This window comes from Mauremys mutica, unplaced genomic scaffold, assembly GCF_020497125.1.
Source record: "Mauremys mutica isolate MM-2020 ecotype Southern unplaced genomic scaffold, ASM2049712v1 Super-Scaffold_100199, whole genome shotgun sequence".
In the NCBI taxonomy this organism is placed as follows: Eukaryota; Metazoa; Chordata; order Testudines; family Geoemydidae; genus Mauremys; species Mauremys mutica.
Genome location: NW_025423286.1, coordinates 178,899 through 199,966, shown reverse-complemented (window position 1 = coordinate 199,966; position 21,068 = coordinate 178,899). Strand labels below are relative to the sequence as shown.

General features: G+C 53.8%; 1 long non-coding RNA gene and 4 other non-coding genes across 5 annotated transcripts; 3 read left to right on the top strand and 2 right to left on the bottom strand.

Annotated features, from left to right (window-relative positions):
• The first annotated feature begins 239 nt into the window (after positions 1-239).
• TRNAI-UAU lies at positions 240-314 on the top strand. The gene has a single exon. It is a non-coding gene; the product is annotated as a tRNA-Ile (tRNA).
• A 705-nt stretch (positions 315-1,019) lies between these two features.
• Positions 1,020-1,101, top strand: TRNAS-UGA. Its single transcript has one exon. It is a non-coding gene; the product is annotated as a tRNA-Ser (tRNA).
• Positions 1,102-4,630: 3,529 nt separating this feature from the next.
• Positions 4,631-7,451, top strand: LOC123359910. Its single transcript, XR_006575933.1, has 3 exons — positions 4,631-4,807; positions 5,435-5,512; positions 7,330-7,451. It is a non-coding gene; the product is annotated as an uncharacterized LOC123359910 (long non-coding RNA).
• Positions 7,452-10,336: 2,885 nt separating this feature from the next.
• Positions 10,337-10,409, bottom strand: TRNAR-CCU. Its single transcript has one exon. It is a non-coding gene; the product is annotated as a tRNA-Arg (tRNA).
• A 928-nt stretch (positions 10,410-11,337) lies between these two features.
• Positions 11,338-11,410, bottom strand: TRNAR-CCU. The gene has a single exon. It is a non-coding gene; the product is annotated as a tRNA-Arg (tRNA).
• Between the last annotated feature and the right edge of the window lie 9,658 nt (positions 11,411-21,068).

The window sequence follows — 21,068 nt, the reverse complement described above, 5'->3', positions numbered from 1 at the left end:
CCAGCCACAAGCTGCCGAACGAGGGTGCGTTGTCTGTTTTTCACACACCTGAGCAATATAATTCTGCTGAAAGAATTAGTGCAGACCTGGCCAAAGATTCACACACACACACAGCTTGCAAGGAAAACGTCACCTGCTCCTCTGCTTTGCAGTATCCAAACACATGCAAAGCGTGTCAGGCCCCAGTGGGGCTGGCAGGGAGTCAGCTGTGGGCAGACACTGTGTCTTAGTTATAAGCAGGCACCATGGCTTAGCTGGCTTAAAGCACCTGCCTTATAAACAGGAGATCCTGGGTTCAACTGCCAGTGGTGCCTTGTTGAGTAACTTTTGGGGTACCTGGTATTAGCTACTGTCAGAGAACAAAACACAGCGTTGGGTGGGCCTTTGGTCCAGCCCAGTATAGCTGTTTTTATGGTTTAAATTACACTCACAGGCACTGATGACAGAGTTACTGAAAGTTTGGGAGTTAAGAGCTGATAGATCAGTGGTCCAGCCTGTCACAGATGACCCCCCTCCCTCTGGGACAGGAGCAGGTCTGGGCTCTCACACCAAATGCTCACTGTGGCTGCCAGAATCTGTGAGCAGCTCATTTAGTTTGCACCGAGGTTTGAGTCCTGCTTTGTGCACCATGTGTGAGAATGAAAATCCTAAACTGCCCTTTGAAATAACGAATGCAGCAGGATGTGTTATTGTCCCTGCCCCAAAGCAGACAGACCAATGGAGAAATGCCATTGAGTCCAGGGTAATACTCCACTGCCATTTTACCTTGTTTGCTTGCTAAACTCCCTCCCAACCTTGAGGGCTCCCAGAGCCCGATATTGAGCTTGAGCTGAGATGTCTACTTTTAAACGCGCTCTCTGTGCGACTGCACATGGCTAAGCAAAGAGAACAAACCCCAATCCCCCCTGTGCTTTGGGAGCCAGGTTTGCGGTGGGAATCCTGTAGTTCAGATGACTTCACGCCTGGGCATTGTGATTCTTTACCAGTTTCTCTGGCATTGGGGCAGTTGTGTGCTCACAGCTGTGATGGCCGAGTGGTTAAGGCGTTGGAGTTGAAATCCAACAGGGTTCCCCTGCACAGATTCAAATCCTGATCACAGCGAGGCCTGTGTTTTAGCCAGTCTCGAACCCGGGCAACACCTCTGTACAACCCCCTGAGACACTTCCACCCGAAGTAAATCCTGTTCTGCTCCTTTCATAGAGATGCCTGGGACACCACCTCACACTGTGTCCCTGAGGGGTCAGGCAAATTCTCAGCACCTGAAGCCTCTGCCACTCACCTGGTGCCCCATAGATCAGCCATAGCCCTGGTTCTGCTCCTCTCTCTAGAGTGCGAAAGGAGCCAAGTCAGCGACTCCATGGGAGCTACGGGGCTGCAGAACCAACAGAGAAAAAATAGGTGCTCAGCCCCCACTGGCAGCCAGCTCCACTCGCACACTACAGGCCTCGGATCTAAAAGGGGAGTGTGACGTCTGGTGGTCAGAGCGGGTGGCGGGTTTGGTGGTCAGAATTCCTGGGTTCTATCTCCAGCCCTGGGAGGGGAGTGGGGTCTAAAGCAGGGGGACTGGGAGCCAGGACTCCTGGCTTTCATTGGGGAGACTGTTTTTTTCTGTGCTTCCCTCCCTAGAGATCCCAGCCCAGGCCCCTAGTGGAGAGTGAGTGGGAGCCGGGGAAGTTGCTCTCCCACTTCAGAAACATGATTCAACCCCCCACCCCCAACCGTGGGCTGTTCCATTATGGACCCCGCCCTCCCTAAGGCAGACAATAGAAGCCCCGCCCACCAGAATCAAGGGGGGGGGTCTAGTTGCCCCCGCAACAAGCCCACTCATGATTGCAAAGAAATCCCACACAGGCCCCTGCTAGGACAGGATCTGCTGCTCCCACCTTTTTCGTTATCACCAGGAGCTGCTCCCGGCCAGGCACCACACCCCAGTCACACGCCCTTGGTCAATATGCAGCTCAGTGGCAATCACTGCCCCGAAGTGACTCCGGTGCAGGCATCCACCGCACGAACTCCCCACACCGGATTCTGTCCACACGCAGAGAATTCTCTCCGCCGGGCTCCTTCGGTTCCTCTCGCTGCTCTGCGTCCTGCCGCCAGACACGGCTCATCTGCATAGCCCCGCCCATGGACACGTGACACCTCCTGTCGTTTTGGTCTCCAGTGAATGAGTTGCCTGTGGGGACTGAGCACGTCACCCACGTCACAGCCGCTGGGCGGGGATTGTCTGTGAGCCCCGCGCTGGGGGCGGGGCTTCAGGGAGAGACCCAGCCCCATAGACAGACTGGGGCAGGGAGATATTGGGGGAAGGGATGAGGGGATGGGGAGAGGGAGAGACCCAGCCCCATAGACCCTTAGGGGCAGGGAGATATTGGGGTCAGGAGGAGAGGGGGTTGGCAGAGACCCAGCCTGGGGTTCAGGGGAAATGGGGTGGGGTGGAGGGAGCTGGGGGAGAGAAGAGACATGTGGGGTGGAGGTTTGTGAAATGTTGGTCCAGGGCATCTGAGTCACTCCCAGGATATGCTGTGCAGGATATTGGGGGCACGGGAGGGGATGGAGGGAGGAGAGACCCAGCCCCATAGACCCCTAGAGGCAGCGGGATATGGGGGGGCAGGGGAGGGGATGGAGGGAGGAGAGACCCATCTCCATAAACCCCCAGATGCAGGAAATGAGGGGAGAAGCGGGGAGGGAAGGATCCAGCCCTATAGACCTGTAGGGGCAGGGAGATATTCGGGGCAGGAGGGGAGAAGGGGGGTTGGCAGAAACCCAGCCCGGGGTGCAGGGGAAATGGGGTGGTTTGGAAGGAACTGGGGAGGAGAAGAAACACATGGCGGGACACACATTTGGACAGGGAAACTGACTCACTTCGAATACATGCAGAACTGGGCAGGGTGGAGGCAGATCATGCTGGTCCCAGGGTAATTTCGGGGGGTTCTGATTCCCCACTCAGCCGGGGGGCTCCCCTCTGGGCTGAGGAGCCCTGGGGTGGGGCGGGTGCAGGGGCTGTGTGTGTGTGTCAGGCTGGGGGAGCTGCCTGGGCAGAGGGGCTGGAAACAGGGGCAGCTCCAGGCACCAGCTCACCAAGCAAGTGGTTGGGGGGGGGCAAGCTGCAGGGGGCTCTGCTGGTCACCGCGAGGGCAGCAGGCACCCCAACCCCTCCCCCATTCTACCCCCCTCCCCTCCCAGAGCTGGGGGAGAACCCAGGAGTCCTGGCTCCCAGCCCTGCCCCTCCCCTCCCCTAGCTGGGGGGAGAACCCAGGAGTCCTGGCTCCCAGCCCCGCCCCTCCCCCATTCTACCCCCTATCTCCCACTCCCCTCCCAGAGCTGGGGGGAGAACCCTAACCCAAGCCCTGCCCCTCCCCCCTATTTCCATATGGCTCCATCCAACAGCCCCGCCCCGCCAGTGGGGAGAGACGAGGCCAAGGGAGAAGCAGGCGGGGGTGGGGGAAGCGCAGGGCGCGGCGCTGCGGGGGGGGGGGTTGCGTTGGGGGGGGGGGGGGGGGAAGGTGTCAGGTTGACCCAGGGACCCGCCCTTACCTGTGCTGGAGAGGACGGAGGCGCCCCGGGGCAGGCTGGGAGTTGTAGTTCCTGGCTCGTCTCAGAGCGGAAGTGATGGGCAGGTTACTCAGACAACGCGCCCCCTCCCAGTGCATACTGGGAAGTGTAGTTCTCTCTGTCTCACGCGGCCTCTATTGGAGGAGGGGCCGTAACTCCTCACTTCGCCGCGCCCCTCCCCGCTCCCTGATTGGCGGAGAGAGCGCGGGACAGAGACTGGGCGCGTGGAGGGAGGCCCTGGTTCCCTCGCCCGCCCCCCCGCCCCCCGGGGCGCGCGCTGCGGCTGTTGGGATTCGAATCCCGCTCGCGGCCAGGGGCTGCGCGGCTCAGTCCCCGCGGGCGGCACCAGTGGGACCCGCCCCGGCGCTGCTGGGGGGTCCCGGATCGGGGGACGCGGCTCGGGGGCAGCCGGCAGGGCGGGGCCGGTCCGAGGGGCGCTGGGGCGGGACGGTGAGTGGCGGCTCCGCACGGGGGGGCCGGGGGCTCAGACCTCCAGTGCCAGGCACCAGCCCCTGCCGCGCCCCTGTCCCAGGAGCAGCCCCGGGCCCGTGGGGGGGGGCACAGGGCAGAGGCAGCGCGGAGTGAAAGGGCTTCACCCCCCCCCCAGCTGGGCCTGGGGGGCAGCAGCGGGGGGCTGAGTGCCTGGGAGCCAGGCCCAGCCCCTGCCCCGGGAGCAGCCCCACACGCGGCAGCCTGGGGCCGCGGGGCCGGGCGATGTCCCATCCCGGGTGCGCAGGGACCCAGGGGCGGCCCCAGCCTGTGAGTTGTTGGCAGTTCAGGGGCTGCAGCCTCGTCACCCACCCGGGCACTGTCTGAACTTCAGAGCAGCCCGGGATCTACCTCCCCCCTTCCCCGCGGCCCCACCCTGCTCACCCCATCCCCCCTCCTCTGTCGCTCCCCCCCCACCCTCACTCACTTTCCCCAGGCCGGGGGGGCAGGCTCTGGGCTGGATTAACATGGGGGCGAATCAAATCAGGCCATGTCCCTGTGGGGAGGGGGTTTCACTTGTTGATAAAGGGCGGGGGTAGCCCTCAGTCTCTGTCTGATTGTGTCTCTCTCTCCTCAGGATATTGGGGTTGAGTTTCCTGGGTCAGGCGCTGCTGATTCAGAAAAGGATTAGGCATTTATATGGACAATATCATCTTAACTTCGCTGGTATACAAAATGTAGAAGGGATATAAATCCTCATGCTTCAGGATATAAGCCTATCACTAACTGATGGGGGTCAGGAAGAAACTTCTCCTATGGGCAGGTTAATCCATAATTGTTTTTCTATGGGGTTTCTCAGACTTTCCTCTGACACAGCTGGGCCTGTGACTTGCCCTGAAAAATAGATCATTGGTGGGCCTTTATATTAGGGGGCTGATCATTTTTTGTTTTACAGTAGTGTTTAGCTCTCCCAACCAAAATTCAGGGTCCCATTACAAAAACATAGTAAGAGATTGTCCTGTGCCTCAATTACAAGCTAAAGAAATAGACAAGATAGGTAAACAGTAGCATAAAGAAGTATTAACCTCCATTTATAGATGGGGAACTGAGGCAGAGATGAAGGACCAGATTTTCAAAGGTATTTAGGTGCTTAAGATGCAAACAGATGCTTAAAGGTGCTTTTGAAAATCCCACCAGCAGGTTAGGTGCATAACACCCACCGATTTCAATAGGAGTTAGGTACCAAACCTAACTTAAGCCCTACTGGTCTATTTCCTGTTCCAATTTTCACCAAAACCAATATGGTTCTGCTCACTGATGCCTAGAATATTCCTGGAATTTTAGAATTGATTGGATGTGGTGTTCACAAGTTCATGTTACAAACAGAGAAATGCCATCAGGTAGAGTGAAGAACTCACATTACAAGTTTTCAAATGTTTTCCTCACACAGATCATTTCTTCAGATAAAGAATATTTCTTCTCCCAACCTGCCCTGCCTCACACCACAGTACCTCAGTGACATGAAAAGGTAATTTTAGGACAGGATTAAGGGCATGGGTGCAAACCAAGTGGTTTAAAAGTGATGGGTGCAGTCAGTCATTACATGGTGATGTACACAGTCTGTGACATCACACTCCATTGCCAAAGAAACAATTGTGACATCTCGTGCAGAGAAGTGTAAACAAGTGGGCAGCATTATCTTCTGCAAATATAAATAACTTGTTTGTCTGAGTGATTGGCTGAATAAGATTTTATATTATGCCCATAACATCGCAGGCCATAGATGGTCAAAACACCTGGCATTATGGTCACCATTGTGGTGATGGCACTTTCACATCACTGGTACCTGATGGCCATAGATGGTCAATGTGGGATTTTTCCTTATATGGACACTCAGAGCCACAAGTAACAGGTGACCCATCTCAGGCGAGTAATAAAGAGATTGTGTGACATGCCAGCCAGCCTCTGCCTATAAAGGCTGGAGCTGCCAGTTCGGTTCACAAGCTCCAGAAATCCCAACAAGAACAGGCTGGCTGCCTCTTGTAGGCAAGACTTGAAAGCCAGATGCCTAGCGTGATGGAAACAAATAGAAGGCGCAGAAGCTGTGACAGGTTAGATCACAGGGACCTCTGAAAGGGAGGGATGGAACTAGGATGACCAGATAACAACTGAAAAATTGGGACAGTGGTGGGGGGTAATAGGAGCCTATATAAGAAAAAGCCCCAAATATCAGGACTGTCACTATAAAATGGGGACATCTGGTCACCCTAGATGGAACATTTTTACAGTTCTTGGCAATAACAACACAGTTACAAAAATTACCATTAGCAATAACAACAAATTCATTGCAGGTGTCCACCTACAATCATTTTTGTCGTCATGCCACACCTTTGGCTCAATACCATTGGGGTTTGGGCCTTTTAGGGTTAACCTGTGGCTTCCCTTTGCAAACTTAAGTTCTCTCTTTCCTCCTTTTTCTGAAGGATCAAACCTTGATTTTTCTTGCTTAACAGAATTCACTGGCTGATGGGGTGGGCTCTCTTTGGTAACACCTATTAGCAAGTCTTTCCTCTCCCTGCCAGCCAAGTAATTTGCATCAACACAGAAGCACAGACTGCTCACTTAAAGAATCAGAATGGAGACATTCCTGTTCCAACACCATTGTCTTCCCAACCAGCTGGCCAAACACAGCCACTTGGTTATAGAGCTGCTCAACTTTCTTATCAGCTCTTACTCCATCTGAGACCTTTTCAAAGCTATCCACACTGGATCTTTCAAAAGGAAAGTCACTGGATTTTTACATATCTTCCTAACCAGTCTTTAAAGGGTTAAGTCAGTCTGTGAGTTAATTAACTCTTTCTGGCCCTGTGGCCTTCCAATGAGATATTATCTTATACCCATAATGTCACAGGCCATATATGGTCAAAACAGCCGTGGCCAGGCTGGGACCAGGTCAGGCTTGGGGCGCTCACCTGGGGCCAGGCCGGGGCTGGCGAAACCAGGCCGGAGGGAGCCGCTCAGCCAGGAACGGGCTGAAGGGAGCCGCTGGGCTGGGCTGGGCTGGGCCTTGCCGTGCCTCCCTGGAGCCCTCCTCACGCTCCTTTCCCCTGGTACAGCCTTTGTTCCAGCTCAGGTGGTAGCTAGTGGATTTCTCATGATGGCTGCCCCATTTGTTCTCTTCCACCCAGATACAGATAGAAAAGTGATACATTTATACAAATAGGATGACCACACTCAGTAGATTATAAACTTTGTAATGATACCTTACAAGAGACCTTTTGCATGAAGCAGAGTCCAGTCACTTTATATTCACACTCATTAGCATATTTTTATAAAATCATATAGAATGGAACATGACAACAGCGAAGACGACGACAGCAGAGACACCTCCGAAGAAATGCGCTAGAGCCCTTGGGCCGTCACGCTTCAGGAATGTGCGTGAGGTACTAGGATACCTGGAGATGGGGGGTGTCCTGCTGGCCATAGGTCAGTGTTGTGAACCTCCAGTTGCTAGGCTGAGTTTATCCATCCCCTGGCAATAAAACATTGTCTTGTTTTCACAGCTACTTTTGATCTCCTGGCTTCTGCCCCCTACCCAGCTGGCAGGGCATTGTGCAGCACCCTTTCCAGCCCACCTGGGTGCAGGAGATCGAGGAAGAGAGCATCTGCCTTCCAGCTCCATCCCATCTAGAGCAAGTGAGTGGAGGTCTCCAGAGCCATCGCCAGGGTGGTGGGAATGGCCCAGCAATAGGTCTCCCAGCCCTTCCCTTGCAGGAGATTGTTCCCAACGTCGAGAGTCTTTGGGGAGGGCAGAACCTGCCAGGTGCTGAATACCCACAACTGCAAGCAGTGAAATCAATGGGAACTGAGGGCGACTCCTCCCTCCTAGGACTGGCACCTTGTGAACGAACTTTCATTGAGGACTGTCCGGGTTCTGCTCTTTCTCTGGCCTGGGAGGGAGCGGGGCCTACTGGGGTGGAGGGAGCTGCTTGTCCAAACTAACGGAGAGCCCCATTGCTCTGAGAGGACGAGACACTCCCAGTTTCACAGGGCCCCATTGGTGAGGGGGAACATTGGGAGCAGCCTGTGCTGTGAGCTGCTGCCAGTGCATGTGGACGGCAGCCCCTGCCCTGGGGTGGGGTGTGTGGTGAGGAGGAATTGCCTCAGCCGAGGGGACATGGACAGGGGAGCAGGCAGGCCGGTTAATGAGAGGCTGCCTTGAGTCCAGACTCATGGCTGCTCCCCACTCAGTTCCAGGATGGAGCGGCTGAAGCGGATGCTGAGGAGGAAGCCTGGGCAGGTGGCTCTGGAGCCAGTAGGGAGCAGCGTCCGTCTTGCCCAGGAGGAGAGTGGCCCCTCTGTCCCTGCGGGTGGGGAAGAGGCCGGTGGGCAGGCAAAGCGGAGGAGCTCCTTGACCTTCTGGAGGAAGAGAAAACCACCAGCTCCCTTAGCAGGCCCTGAGGCACCTTCTGGTCCCAAATGGAGGTGGCCCCGGGTGATGCTATGTAGGGACCCAGGAGAGGGTGGGAGCCAGGCAAGGTGGCTCTGCGGCTTCCTTTCCAGGAAGCAGAGGAGGGAGGAGCCCAGCCCCAGGGCCCAGCAGGAGCCATCCACCAGCCTGGCCACCGAGGAGCCTCCAGCCAGCTCAGAGCAGGAGCTGGGCGGCTCCGGCATGGGGACCAGCAGGTCCGCCTACTCCCGAGGGGCCAGCAGCTCCTCTGTGGGGTCTGACAGCCCTGAGGCTGAAGGCTCCCTCTGTGCAGGTGAGGGGAGACCCTGGGGACAGGGGGAAGGACGGGGGCAGTGGGGGACTAGGAACACCCTGTGCCCATTGGGTCACCAAGGCGTCAGGACTGAGCCATGGGAGCCCCACTAACACCTGTGGGGGTGACACTGCCACACCTTGCGGCAGGGGATGCTGGGCAGAGTCAGGGGAGCTCCAGCCTTCCCTGATGATGTTGGGGAGGGGGGCTGACGGCCACGGGGCCCTGAGGCTGATGGCTCTGAGGGTGTCTCTGGGAGGGGCAGGGTGGGGCCCTCTATGCTATGGGGTTCCTTGTTGAGGATGGGGGACATTGAGCCATTTCTCTACACTGCATCCCCCCAGTGGCAGCAGGGATTGTCCTTTCTCCTGCTCTCCCTGGTGCAGAAACCCCCAGTGCCCAGCAGCAGTGGGCTGAGGAGGAGGAAGAGGAAGAAGAGAAGGAGGAGGAGGAGGAGGAGGAGGTTTCCCCTGAACAAGACACCATCAGGGTCATCCAGCAGCACCTCCAGGGCAGAGCTGAGGTACAAAAATCCCCCAGCTGCGCTGCCCCCGAGTCTGTCCTGCCTCTTGTTCCATCGCCACCCACGCAGGGGGGTCTTTTCCCAGAGAATCCATCACCCCCAATGGGGGGAACTTCTCCCCTGTTACCTGGCACCCCAAAGTGGGGGCATTTGTCTCACGCAGGCCAAGGTGTCCGCTCCCCGCAGACACTGTCCCAGTTACAACCCCAGTCTGTGCAGGGCGACACTGGTTTCGGGAAGCGGGGCGGTTTTCCCTGTCCAACTCCATGGGGTTCCTGAGTCGTGGATCTGGTGTAGGTGGGTTGGGGAGGTCCCCACCTAACCGTCTCCATCTCTCTCTCTCTCTCTCCCTCTCCCCCCCTCCACTCCTAGTTGGTGGAGGACAGGGCCCAACAGCTCGGCTTCCTCCATGTTGTCCCACGTCTGTGCTTCTTGGCACAGCAGCAGGAGCTGGACTCTCTGGAGCCCCAGGTCTCCAAAGGGCCCTCGTGGAGAGCATTGCGGTGAGTGGGACCCCGTGTCTGGCCCCTGGGGCGAGGGACCCAGAAATGGGAGGAAAAGTTGGTGGGGCCAGAGGGGGAAGCAGAGGACAGTGGTTCCTGGGGCTGAGGGCTGGGGAGCAGGGAAGGGAGAGCTTCTGACACCGATGGGGAGCTGGCAGTGGGGGAGTTGTAAGGCCGTGTCTGCATCAGTCTATGAGCATTGGTATTTTCTTGAAATTTGTCAGACCAACCTAACTAACACCTAACACACATTTGAACCTCTTTTCACACTCTTGCTCATTCTCAAGGTCTGCTTTGCCTCCAGACAGATCCGTTGTCTTTCAGGACAGCCTTGCTCTTTCTGTCTGTTTCACTCACTGAGGTGTCGGAGTAAACACCCACCTTCACTCTATTCTCAGACAAACACTAGTATTAACTGTTTGCTACTGATTTGTGGAGTGGAAGATGCCATTTCTGGGGGATTGTTCCCAAGCTGCAGTACTTTGTGTTCAAACATCTCCCAGCTTCCTTGGTGAAAAATAACACCAGGTTTCTTTGCAATATACATGAAAGAAGGAGATTTTCACCCCAGATGGGACTTGAACCCACAATCTTTGGCTTAGGAAGCCAATGCCTTATCCATTAGGCCACTGGAGCTCTTAATTGCACCTGGAAGAGGGATGGAAATTCCCTCTCATAATTGCACATTCCTCATATTCATTCAGAAGCCAAAAACCCCATTTAATGGCCTTACAGAAATGTCTGCATCCCCTGGCAGTGAGGGAACTGGGCAGGTTGCTGACAGAGCTGAGCACCACCTTTCTGCCAGCCATCTTTAGAGAAGAACCCACCCTAGAGTCACCCCTCCCTCCTTCAGCACCTCCACGGCTGTGGCTCTGAGTGGCAGTAGGATGATTAGGGGGCGAATCCTGGGCTGAAAGGGGGGTAAGGTCGGCCTGTAAGGAGTAACCAGGTGGGGCAGACCCAGGGGGAGGCTGTGGGCTGCTGGTTGGTTGTTGGGATCCGAGCTCTAGATCAAAGTGGCACAGTGACCTGACCCCAGGGATATAGGGCCAACATAGTGACCCCCTTACTGGCCTCGGTGACCCCCAAACCCTTGTTACTAAGGGCATTGAGGAGTCTCTGTCCCTTAATAACTTCTGGGAGCTCCCCAGCAGGCTGCGGGCATCAGCCGCCTCCTGACACACAGGTTGGAGCTGTGCCAGCCGCCCCCTCACTTGCAGGCCCAATGTAAGAAAAAGGAGGCCTGGTGCTGGCAGAAGAGGGTTTTGATTAATCAACCTCTGTGTGCAGGGCACAGAAGGGGAGTTTATGCTCCCCCAGGGATGCCACTGAAGGCTCCTCGTGGGCTCCTTAAGGTCTGCTGGGAGCCATGATGTTCCCCTTTTGCCACCTCAAAGGCTCCCTCTTGGACACAGTGTTTGCTGTTTGCTACTGATTTGTGGAGTGGAAGATGCCATTTCTGTTCCCAAGATTCAGTATTTTGTGTTCCAACATCTCCCAACTTCCTTGGTGAAAATAAGACCAAGGTTTCTTTGCAATATACAAGAAGAAAGGAGTTTGTCACCCCAGATGGGACTTGAACCCACAATCCCTGGCTTAGGAAGCCAATGCCTTATCCATTAGGCCACTGGGGCTCTTAACTGTGTGTGAAAGAGGGATGGAAATTCACTCTCATAATTGCACATTCCTCACATTCACTCAGAACCCAAATACCCCATTTAATGGCCTTACAGAAATGACCAACCTAACAGAAGCCCCACTTCCCTCCTGAAACGATGCCCAGTGGGGGAAGCCACGACAACAGGGTGGGGCGGCAAGTGGTGGCCAGACTCTCACCGCCAGGGTCTAGTCTAGCTCAGGATCCAGCTCAACCTCCTCCCCGCACCACTGGCCCCCCAGTCCCCTTCCACCACCAGGTCAACCCGGGCACTAGGGCAGGAACAGGGTGAGGCAGCAAGTCAAGCTGAGCAAGGCAGGCAAAAGCGAGTCTTGTCTTCATGGGCCGCTCCCAATGACGTCCTTTTTGTGTGCAACGCCTGCAAAAACCTCCCGGGCAGAGAAGCAACAGGCCAAAATGCTGCTATACAGCTGCCAAAGTAGCTCAGTTGGGAGAGCGTTAGACTGAAGTTCTTTCATCCTCTTTGTGCAGGGGTGGCTTGCTCCCAGGGAGAGCAACAGCACCTTGACCTGAGGCAAATACCTGATATTGAGCCCCTGAGCATGGGTTTCTTCCTCTAGTTGGCCCACGTGACCTATAAGGATGAGAGATGGGAGCTGTCTTTCCCACATGACTTCTTTGTCAGCCCAAAATGGCGGGAACAGAGTGAGGCAGGAGGGCCCTTGGAGATGGTGCCAGAGGAGGCAGGGACTTGGGAGGAAAGCTCCTCTGCAAAGCTGAGTGACGACAGTACTGGGGAAGGGGCATCTGGTACGTGGAATGTGGCAGGGATTCAGAGGCCCAGGAGGAGGCACTTGATGTTAAGGTGTGAAAGGAAAGATCCATGGTAGGAACTGGCTCCCTTCCTCTGGACTGTTTGGTGTTGAGATGGATTTTAATTGTGTCAGCCGGCCTGAGAACTGCTGGTCCTGTTTTCTTGACCGTGAGAGGAAACGTTTTTACAATGAGCACTACCTGGCGCAGGTCTGTAGCGAGGTCGGCTTAGAGGACGTGTTTCTCCGTAATGGTACCAGTGGGGGGTGGGCGGTAGCCTCCTATTCCTCTGACTTGAGCTCACAGCAGCCACAGAGGGGATACACCTTTCTGCAGGGACAGGCCAGGAGTCACACTGATCGGATTTCCGTGAAGGAGAGCACGTCGACAGCCCAGTGCAGGGTGGTGCCAATGGACTGTTCAGATCACGCAGCTCTCACCGTGTGCTCAATGTGGGCAATTCCCTGACCCACGGCAGAGGATATTGGAGCTGAAGATCCAGAGCTTGTAAGATAAAGGAGCAGGGGGGCGAGGCCTGTCAGTGTTGGCAGAACGGGAAAGCATCAGAGGGTCCTATGGTAACCAGGGGGGATTGGTGGGAGTCGGTGAGGGAGAAGTTGGCAGCTTTGTTCCGGTGGTCAGGCAAACACCGCAACATTAAAGAAACCAACAGTGCCAAGTCCTGCAGCATCGCCTGTGGGATTTCCACAAGAGCATCCAGGCAGGGGAGCCAGTCAGCGTGTGACTGTACGACCGGATAAAGCGACAGCTGGCCGAGTTCTAGGAGATGAGGCTGCAGCTGGCTGATATGAGCGGAAGCACCGAGTGAAGGGGGTGTGTGTGGCCTCCTCTGACATTTTTGCAGCCTGCAGGGAACAAAGACAAAGTAGGGGGATGTGGGGACTCAGTGCAGGCCCCACGGACGTGGTAGATCAGTATTATAGCTGATGGAGGAGGAAAGAGAGTCCTGCGAGAGGAAGCTGCTGGTGGGAAGAACATGAGGCTTTTAACTGGGGGGTCCAGTGTTTGAGCCCTAGTTTTAGCAGCTGGCTTTTAAGCTGCTGTGCAGGCCAGTTCAGCTGTCAGAACACTGACTAGTGCCAGCTGGGCTCTGATCTCAGTGGGAGTTTGGGACCTGTTGCTTCGTACCTAAGCATAGGTGGAGTTTCAAGGCTTTGTCTTGCTCTTTCAAATCATGTGGGAGCCAGTCTTTTGCCTGCTGGCTGTTGTGACTTGCGCACCAGAGGGGACGCCGGATCCAGCAGGCTGGCCTTGTCTGGAGCCCTATAGGGAAGGATGGGAGCTGGGTTTACTCTGAGTTCTGCAGCCAGGCACGGGAGGCCGCCCTCTTGGTTGACCTACTGACCCAAAGTCACATTGGCGGCGTTGGTCTTTCCCCAGGGATGCTGAAGCACAGGCCTGAGGGAGGGAGACTCAATCCTCCTCCCTCTTGGTCAGGGCAGAAGAGGCAGCTGTGAGAGCTGCCAGGTTCTTGAGCTGGGCCTGCCAGCGTTTGGGGAGGGTGGAGCTGACTGGGGCATGGTGCTGGCAAAATGCCTCAGGGCGCTGGAGGGAGGAGCAGGCCAGGGCCAGGGCTGAGAAGAGAGAGAGAGAGACCAGCAGGTTTCCTCTATTGTTTCCTGCTCTCTTTTTCCTCCGTAGTTTCTCCTTTGCATGAACTTGCTCCCTCTCTCCATGAGCCTGGCTAGCTCAGTGGGCAGAACATCAGACTTTTAATCTGAGGGTCCAGGGTTCAAGTTCCTGGTCAGACACTTAACTACTCTCTAAGGTCTTAAAAATCCCGGTCTTCGGAGTCCTTCTTGATGTTACTTTTTCTCTTCAGGATTTTGCCTTTCCTAAGAAGGGGTTTTGTGTGTGGGATTGAAGGGGCAACTTCCTGACACCCCCTCTGTCCTCACAGGCTGGAGGAATAAAGGCCTCTGGGCACGGGCAGCCCTAGTCTAGCCGCCAGCACCTGGCGCCCCAGGCAAACCCCGCAATCGGCGCCCCCCAAACCCCAAGGGCAGAGCTAGGCTGAGGTATTTTGGTAAACGGGGAAACATTTTGCCCCTTTTTTCCTTTTAATGTTTTTAAGCATTTTTGTGGGTTTTTTAAACAGAGGCTTAATTATTCGGTTTGTCCATCCGTCCGTCTGTCCAACCAATGTTTCTTTCTCCATTCTTCTGGTTCTGGCTGCCCCTTACTACAGCCATAACTCTGGTCTTGAACTTTATAGAGTAGTGAGGTACCTTAAGGGTTAAATGCTAAATCCCAAACCCAAACAACACTAGTTACCTGTGTCTGGCAAAAAGTGTCTGGCAGTTTTGTCACTTTGAATGATTCAAATGGATTTTCAGGGATATTATAAAAAAAACTCAGCAAAGCAGAACCAAACCAATTCATCTTAAACCTTCAAAACAAGAGTTTTACAAACCATGAGTGTCAGTTTAGGTCCTTAAAACCTTACATCATCACACACAAAGTTCTCCTTTGCCTAACATCCCTTGCACTGCGATTACTCTTTTTAACACAACTGTACCCCGATTACACGTCCATCTTGTACAACCAGAGCCAGCCAGGGGCAGGCAAGTTAAGTGCCAACAGAAACCCCGGACATTCCTGTAGTGATTTTGATTACATTACCCAGGGGTCAAATCATTTTGATGAGATTATCTCTCCGCCTGCTGCCTGCAGCCGTCCCCTATAGACCAGTTCTGTGGGCAAAGGGCCCATTTCCCCTCAGAATGGCTGTAAAGGCTTCTCGGGACAAAACATAGTGGTGGTAGTAGCCACTTTACCTGACCCTCTTGTATAATTTAATTACCAAACTTCTATCAAATGTGACTGCACAGAGCTGCACATACAGTTACATTCACTGAAAGTGAGCAACTGTCCCCAGAACTCACTGCCGGGAGCCTTAAAGTATCTGCCAGTGGCACAGGTAACTTTAAAGTACCGAGACGTGCAGTGACACATCTTTCATGGGAACCGGCCGGCGTGTGCACGGCCAGCGTGTGCAGAGCAAAGGTTGCCCACAGGCTCTATGTCAGGCTCTGGCAACGCGTGAGACAATGGACCACTTTCTGGTGGCTGGTTTGTTTCCCCCGACAGGTGTGGGGACTTCTGGCTACATGATGGCGGCTGCCAGACTCGGTTGGACAGGATTCTTTTCAGCTCACCTGAGGCTTGTTCCTGGCTGAACGAGGGCAACCACAGGGCGCCAGCAGAACCAGCTGCAGCTGCAGCAAGGGCGCCCTCAGCAGGGGCCGGCGTATAGCGGGCGGGTGTCACGGGACACACTGCGCCTGCTCAATGTCAGAAAATCCCCTTCAGACTAAACCAGTTTGTTTCTCGAAATCAAAACAAGTGGGATGAAAGTTCTTTGCAAAAATATTTTGTTGCCAAACAAAAGCATCTTCTGTTTGTCACAGTGTGTTAAATTGTCTCGTCACACACAAAGAGGAGACACTTAGATCACAAACATTAGATAAGATGCTTCAGTCTGAGCTAAGTAGTTGCTGCTCTTAACAATTGCAAAATAAAAAAAATACAAATTAAATAGACTATTTCAGCTATTCTATTATGTCATAATCTGCTTGGACTAAATGTGATAGGACACCTCATATTATGCACTACTCCTAGTGACACTCTCCAATGGATCCCCACCCACCGTGAGGTAGGTAGGAGCGGATCATTATTATCCCTACTTGAAAGAGGGAGAAGCTAAGGCTGAGAAAGGAGAATTGACTTGTCTTAGGTCACACAGCCAGCCCATGGCAGAGTTGGGAATAGGACCCAAGAGCCCTGATTTTCAAACTAACCATTGGATCTTGAATTTCAGACACTGAATGACTTGAGTAAAATGTTCTCAAATGAGCTCCAGACCAACAACAGTGCACGGTAATTATTCAGCAAGTATTTTAGGAGAACTGCAATGTTAGAGAGAATCATGAACTGCTCAGAGACCATTAATGCAGAGAAGCAGCAAAATTAATCAAACATATGACTGGTTCTGACTTATTTACTTGGTCTTAAAAGAGAACAACAGGGACCTGAATCTCCTCCCTGTCAATAACCCCCTGCTCAGCCAATCAGGGTAGAGACTGAGGACGGGAGGCTGAGGGTTCTCACCAGAGAGCCCAAAGGATGGCCCAGGTCACCGGTGGGGATCACTGCCCGAGCACTATTTCAGCCCCACAATTTTGGGTGGACCTCCCACAGTGGGAGCTGCAGAGCCCTCCTCCGTCACACACACACACACACACACACACACACACACACACACACACACACACACACACACACACACACACACACACACACACACACACACACACACACACACACACACCCCACCCCTGCTGTTGGGAGGGGAACAGGTGAAAAGACAAAAGAAGCAAGAGACAAAGAGAAAGGAGGGAGGGAGGGATGGAGGAAAAGGTGAAACAAAAAGGACAAACCCTAATGTCCCCAGTGATTCTAAGGACAAAATCCCAGGTGCAGAATAAAATTCTGCCTCCTTAAGCTCATGTTTTCCATGCCTAGAACTCAACTGTCACCAGATGGCTCAGACTGAACAAGTTTCAAACCTTGAGGAGGCTCTTACCTTTTAAACAGGGACGGCTGTTTTCTAGTAAAATCACTAAAAGGGAAGGAGAAAACTCGAAAGAGGCTCCTCATGGCGCTCACGTCCGTGAACCCGAATACTCTCTCAGTCCTCAAAGAGAGACCTGGAGAAGGAGACTTGCTGAAGCAAAGCCACAGGGGTCTCTGAGGTTTCCCTGGCCCCATCCTGCCTGGCTGATGTCAGCATCTGTCTGTGAGGTCACCACCTCCACACCACCTTTGACCAATAGTCTGAGGTCCTGCAAAAGCCCTTTGTGATGTCACTGCCACACCCCTCCCTTGCTGTGCTAATGTCCTGCCCTTGGTCAGGCACTTTGGAGGTTTGAGCTACTCCCTGTGGATCACCCCACTCAAGGAGCGTTCGTTCTAGGAAGCAAGCCGGCTAGACAGGAAAACATCAGACGCTGCTCCGAATGCTACATTCAGTTTTTCAGAAATTAGTCAACTTTATGCCCAGAAGAGATCATTAGAGCCTCTAATCTGACTCCCTGCATATCACAGGCCTCCTGTATGACACAAGAGCTACTTTTGGGGCAAACACATTCCAGAAAGGCATCTAGTCTTCATTAAATGACATCAGGAGATGGAGAATCCACCATTTTCCTTGGTAGCTTGTTCCTGCGGTGAATCATCCTCACTGTTGAATATTTGTGCCTTTTTGTAATAAGAATTTGTCTCTTTTCACCTTCCAGCCACTGGGTCTTGTTATTCCTTTCTCTGCTGGATTAAAGAGTCCTTTAATACACAACCTTTTCTCTCCATTAAGGCCTTTCAACACTTCAATGAAGTCACCTTTCAATCTTCTTTTGATAAGCTAAAAAGGTTGAGCTTGTTCAATAGCTCACTAGAAGGCATTTTTTCCAGCCCTCAGAACATTTGTCATCAGACTCCTGAACTTCAACTGGATGTGGTTCTTGTTCTTCTGCACAGCATAGCTCCTGGAGAAGAGGGATCTGCAAATATACATTCGTATGATACCTTTGTTTAATTGATGAAAACATAAACTAGACACTTAGAGGACTGGGACTGATTTTAGCTGATGGACAGCTTTGCTAGGTTTTTATGCATCTGGACAGCAAAATGTTGAGTGTTTACATTCATATCAAGCACACCCGTATAAAGGAGCCCCTGAACATAATGGAGAATGGAAATGAAAATGTTTTCCTTTTTTTTTAAAAAAGAAAGAAGGTTATAAGAAAACACAGGGGTTTGAACTGAGGATTATTTGAGTTGCAATTAAGTACTCTACCACTGAGCTATACCCCCATGACAACAGGAGTATGGAATCATGATCTCCAGGACTTTGAAGGACAAACCCTGATTCATCGAGCTCCTTTGCCATTCCCAGACCACAGGTGGTTTTAAAAATGGGGTTTGATTAAACTTCTTAAATGTGGCAAACACCACAGCTTGCACACCCACCGATATAGCTTCTCCCACTGACATAGCTGCCACCTTGTGGGGAAGTGGATTAATTACACCCCCAGGAAAACTCTCTCCCATCAGCATAGAGCAGTGGTTCCCAAACTGTGAGTCAGGACCCCAAAGTGGGTCATAACCCTGTTTTAATGGGGTCGCCAGGGCTGGCATTAGACTTGTTGGTGCCTGGGGCTGAAACCAAAAGTCTGAGCCCCACCACCCAGGGCTGAATCCCTCAAGCTCTGGTTTTGCCCTCCCCCAACTGGGGCAGGGCTCAGGCTTTGTCTCCCCTGCCTCTGCTCAGTGTAGAGGGGCTTGGTGCGTCTTTCTAGGGTCAGGTAGTAAGTTTTTTGTTTTGGCAAAAAGGGGTTATAGTGAAAGGTAGTTTGAGAAACCCTGGCATAGAGCCTCTGAGTATGTCTAGACTTGGCTCCCTGTGGCAGATCAGGCACTGAAAGTGCAGCCATGGAGACACCACACACCAGCCTTGCCCAGCAGGCAAGAATCAAACCTCCACAGACAAGTGCCCGTTGCTTTCTAACCCATCTCCCTAAGCCCTCAGCCACCACCACTTAACAAAGGGGCTTTTCTACACGATGGTTCTGTTCTCACTGAAGGGTCATTTCCAGTTGTTCGCTCAGACCAGCATTAGGGGAAATGGTGCCCTGGGCAAAGCTTGTACTTTGGCACTTCCCCATTGCCCCTGGACGATCCCCACTCCCCCTTTACCGCTAGCTCCTGCACTCCCAACCCTTGCGCCTCCTTCACCCCTAACTCCTGCCCCCTCCTGTGCCCCCTTTGCCCTTAACTCCCTGGGCCACCAGCCATTGCCCCTCTCCTGCAGCCCCTTCACATGGCTCCAGTGCTGGGGGCCCCGCACTTGTTCTCCCTTTCCCTGGGCTTTGGCATCACTAGCCCCTGATTAGCGAGTAGGGTTCAGTGGTCCCCAAAAAGTGGGGCATGACTCCTAGGGGGACACAGAGGAACATTAATGGAGTCAATGAAATCAATTGAGCTTCTTCAGTCTCTCGCTGTAGACATTTCCCTTGTTTTTAAAGGCAAAAATCCTGATCTTTCCAATGGGAGCTGCTGCTTCAGTGTTCAGTTTGGGGAGGGATTTGGCTGCGCTCAGAGATCTGCCCGCGAGTTAGAATCTGCGATCCGAAGGGTCGAACGCAAACAGCGTTTAGATGGGACCGTTAGTGCTGCCCCCGTGTGGCCAAAGGTTAGAACTGACCAGCAGAGTTTACAGCTGGAGCCTGGGACGCTCCTGAACAAACTGGGCACGAAGCCTCTCGCGTGGGATCCTCGCTGTGCAGTAGGAGGCGGAGGGAAGCTGATTGTCAGGGCTCAGGGCAGCTCCCTGCCATGCTGAGCCGGTGTCTGTGCTAAGCTCGGCATCAATCAGGTGATTCTGGGAAGTTCGGGGTCCCCAGGCTCCCACAGGAGGGTGAAGTAGGTCACCCCTGGAACAGGTTAAAGCTGCAGGGTGACAGTGGGGTTGCTGCCCCTGTGAACAGCTGCTGTAGCACCGCCTGGGCAGGACAGGGAGAGCCAGTTATACCCCCCCCCAGCCTGTATTGGGGGATGGGAGCACTCACACCCTGGAGACCCACCCACCAGAGATCTACTGGGCGGGGGAGAGTGGCACCCACACACCCAGGATGTTGTAGGGGGGGACAAGGGCATCCACACTCCGGGATCCTCTGCAGAGGGACGGACACCCACACATCCAGGATTCTGTATGGGGGGCAGAGGTACCTGGACACCTGGGCGGGGGAAGGGGTGCACCGAAACATCCGGGATCTTACCTGGGAGGACAGCGGCGCCTGCAGCTCGACATGAGACGGGGGCGGGGGAAGCAGGAGCATTTCCCAGTTCCAGGCTGTCCCCGTCTGGCCAAGGCACAGAGCTCACAAGCAGAGTTTAAAGCTCCAGCTGCCAGGCCGTGAAACAAGCTGGGCTCTGTGGCTGGTGCCTGTGATCCCAGCTCCTGGGGAGGCTGAGGCTAGCGGATCACTTGAGCTCAGGAGCTCTGGACTTCAGGGGGCTGTGCCGATCGGGTGTCTGCACTAAGCGCGGCATCAATATGGTGATCCCGGGGAAGCTTGGGGTCCCCAGGTTGCCTAAGGAGGGGTGAACCGGCCCAGGTCAGACACGGAGCAGGTCAAAACTCCTGTGCTGATCAGTAGTGGGATCGCACCTGTGAATAGCCCCTGCAGCGTAGCCTCGGCAAGACAGTGAGACACAGTCTCTTTTTATACAGACACCCTCCCCCGCAGAGACTGTATGGGGGGCTGGGAGCACCCATTGTGGGGATCCTGAACTGGTGGGAGGGAGGCACCAAGTACCAGGGATCGCGGAACAGGGACACCCACACACCAGGTGTCTTGCAGCAAGAGCTGCAGTCTTGATTTACAAACTGCAAGTGATGGGGAATTTACCACCTCCCTTGCGGAGCTTGTTCCACTAGATAATTAGCCTCATGGCTAAAAAATGGTCATTTCCAGTTGGGATTTTCTGACATCGACTGCAAGCCAATGGGGTCTTGTTCAGTCTTTGTGTGGTGAATTAAAGAACCCTTTAAATCACACATTCCCCCCTCTGGGAATTTGTAAAACGTATTTAAACCAGTGATTAAATCGCCTCTTAACCTCCAGTCAATGAAATCAATTGAGCTTCTTCAGTCTCTCGCTGGAGACATTTTCCTTGTTTTTAAAGGCAAAAATCCTGATCTTTCCAATGGGAGCTGCTGCTTCAATGTTCAGTTTGGGGAAGGATTTCGCTGCACTCAGAGATCTGCCCGCGGGTTACAA